This window comes from Silurus aristotelis (assembly GCF_946808225.1).
Source record: "Silurus aristotelis genome assembly, chromosome: 21".
In the NCBI taxonomy this organism is placed as follows: domain Eukaryota; kingdom Metazoa; phylum Chordata; class Actinopteri; order Siluriformes; family Siluridae; genus Silurus; species Silurus aristotelis.
This window is the reverse complement of record NC_139594.1, coordinates 2430503-2434268: the sequence shown is the minus strand read 5'-3', so window position 1 is coordinate 2434268 and position 3766 is coordinate 2430503.

The window sequence follows — 3766 nt, the reverse complement described above, 5'->3', positions numbered from 1 at the left end:
GTACAGCCAGCCTACAGGGAGACCCAGGAACCCAGGGCAAGGAAAAAGGAGAGTGTGTATGTGTGTGTGAGAAACAGATCTGCTTGAACTGAACAAATGCATAATTCACCCCAGCGCAGGTAAAAGCTGGAGGTTCCTCATACAACGGTCAGCCAGACGAGACCTGCGTCTATAATAAATGTTTCAGGAATTTAATCTGCACCAACGTATAGCATTGACACAAGACACCATCAGGTAATCTCCTCAAATGTATCCGATACACCATGTCCATGACGTACCCAGAGGCACCACTGATTCATTCGAATATCCACTTCTGCAAGCAGGACATCAGCCGCTTATTTATATACTAATTATTCTGCATTGTTATAAAGATTAACATCAACTTTATGCCAATGTATAGTTTATTTAACGTAATATCTTGCCTACTTGGAGAACCCAATCAAACTACATTTTTGGGGTGTTTTTCTGTTCAGGACGTATTCCTGACCCTAGAGCCTTTATGAGGAACCTTAGAACCCATATACAGATATGAATATGTATATATGCAAAACTAAAGTAATTATTTTACAAAAAGGGCTTCTGAAAAAGAATATTTGAAAGTTGCCATTTGAAATGGACAGGAAACATTGCTTCCTTTCTGAAAATATTAGTTTTAATAATTGGTATATTTCAATCTTGTGTCTAATTGAGAAAAGAATTAATTGGCACAATTTTAATATTTGGACGTATAGTCATTAAATCCACTTATGATATTTAACAGTAGCACCAAAAAAACAGCTACAGTATATGGATAAAAGTTTGTGGACACCTGACCATTGGAAAGACCTCGTTTGAACATCTCATTGCACATCGAGTCCCCCCGTTATGATAAGCGCCGCTCTTCTTGGAAGATGTTCCACTAGATTTTGTGGAGATTCGTGTGAGATTCATTCATGAATAGCAGGAGATTTTCCCCAACCCTTGCAAAGCAGATCTTCATGGAGCTGGAGCTTTGTGCAGTTTGGGTCATGCTGGAAGAGGTGTGGGTTCTCCCTAGGTTTCCCAAGTCAAGGCAAAATTTCATGCTACAGCATCTAAAGACGTCCGATACAATTGCGTGCCTCCAACTTTGTGCAGTTTGGAGAAGATCCGCAACATGGCTGGAAAAGTCAGGTGTCCCAATACTTTTGTTCATATACAGTAGTGTGTTTATTTCTGTAAAGCAGTTTTGGGACAGAGTCCATTGTTTAAAATAAGAAAATGACTAATTGTTAATTAATAAAATTGAGCGCATTTTAAAGGAATTGTGATTTATTTATTTATTTATTTATTATAAAAACAAGTCTACTGATTGCTGCAAAATTCTATTTCAAGTTTTTTATTATTGATATAAAATTAATTTTAATTTTTTTAAGTTATTACTCAACAGTTATTCTATTATTATTTAAGCACACACACACACACACACACACACACACACACACACACATGGACGGACGGACGGACAGACAGACAGACAGACAGACAGACAGACAGACAGACAGACAGACAGACAGACAGACAGACAGACAGACAGACAGACAGACAGACAGACAGACAGACAGACATTTTTTAAATAATTATTTACATTTAAATATTAGAGCGACAACCTAATATTTGTCCTACTTAGAGGTTTTGTATTTCTCTCTTTTTTTTTTTTTTTACTATTTTAATATTAAAAAATAAGTTTTAGAATGTATGTATTACAGTTGTTCTTCACACACTGAAAATCAACACTGAAACTAGATGAACATGTGAAGTTCACTGACACACTGATCAATACTGATATTAGGAGTCAAGGAGAATCTTACCTTCATATCGCTCCTCATGTGCACCGCGGTTTCTCCATCAGCCACATCGCGCTTTGCTCCACAGGACCCCGGGCTTAGGTTTACATCCACAATCACCTGTCAGTCACCTGCTGCCTCACCTAAGACCTGTCCCGTAAACCTCCGAGTACAGGAGCACACAGACTCAACCAGCAGCTTCACTGTGCTACCATAAACACTGCAAAAGGACCTCATTATGTTAACGTAAACCTTAGAGAAGACGAGACCAGTACACCTGGAATTTCCCTGATAATGTTACCGTAAACCTTAGAGAAGAAGAGATCAGTACACCTGGAATCTCACCTATGGCGTCCCCTAATGGAAGAAGCCGAAAGTAGAAGAAGAAAAAGAAGTAGTAGAAAAATGTACCGTAAACTTTAGAGAAGAAGAGACCAGTACACCTAGAATTTCACCTCATAATGTTACTGTGAACCTCATTGAAGAGACCAATATACCTGCACTTTACAAGTCTTCCGTAAAACCTTTATAAAAAATAAAACTAAATAAATAATAATAATAATAATAATAATAATAAAACTTTGGACACCTGACACTGCTCAGGTGTCCTCAGAACCTCAGAAAACATGAGACCAAAGTAGTGCTGAAAATGTTTACACAGGTGAGAAAAGAAAATGCTGTCTGGTGCAAATACTTTCAAAAATAATGTTAATACTTTATTTCTATCAATGAATAAAATGGAAAGTAAATGAACAGAAGAGAAATCGAAATCAAATCAATATTTGTTGGGAGCATTGTTTTTTCTGCAAAACATCAATACTTCTAGAAACACTTGCACAGTTTTACAAGAATCTCAGCAGGAAGGTCACTTCAAACATCTCGAAGAACTAACCACAGATATCCTGGGCATGTAGGTTTCTCAAATTCTCCTGCCTCTTCATGGAATCCCAGACAGACTTGATGATGTTGATATCAGGGCTCTGTGGGAGCCAAAACTATGACTTCCAAAACCCATTGTTCTTCTCTATGCTGAAGATAGTTTTTAATAAAATAGTTTTTCTTTCGTTGTCGTTGTCCTGCTGCAGAATACATTTGGGGCCAATCCTGACCAAATCTCCAATTCCATTTGTAGATACACAGCCCCAAACTTGCAAGAAACTTCCACCATGCTTCAATGTTGCCTCCATATGCTTATTATTGTACTGCTCTCCAGAGCTTCGGAAAACAACACCTGACTCCTCAATCCAGAGCTTCTGCTGCCATTTTTCTGCAGCATAGTACCTGTGTTTGTTGCATAGTTGAGGCACTTAGCCTTGTTTCCATGTCTGAGGATTGGCTTTTCTGGTCAAAATTCTTCCATGAAGACACTTCTGCTCAGACTTCTTCAGACATGGGTGTACCTGGATCCCACTGGTTTGCACTGGTTCTTTGCTGATGGCACTGCTGGACATCTTCTGATGTTAAAGGGAAGTAAGCATGATCTTTCATCCAAGTTTCCTTGGTCGAGCACTGGGTCTATGTTCGCCCGTTTCTTTGTGCTTCTTCAAAATATCTTTAAGAGCACATTTTGAAACCCCAGTCTCCATTGAGATCTTTGCCTGGAAGAGAACTTGCTGATGCAGTAGACCTACCTGGTGTCTTGTTGCTGTTCTCAGTCTTGCTATTGTGTGGGACCCAAGTCAAGGAACTGTCCTCCACAACCTCACTTTAGTAGCAGAGTGGAAGCTCCTACACAGCTGTTTCTGTTTCACTTCATTATGGTTTCAACCTACATATGAAACTGATGATCATTAACACCTGCTTGATATCATCATCACTCTGATCCAACAAAATCCTGCAAGTGTACAAAGTGTGTAAGTGTACGAACTGAAAGTAATAATCCAAAAATATGTGAAAAGAGCAGAAGGGCAGAAGGGCAGAAGGGCAGTTAAAATGTGGTGAAAAAAACAACTTTTTAAAAG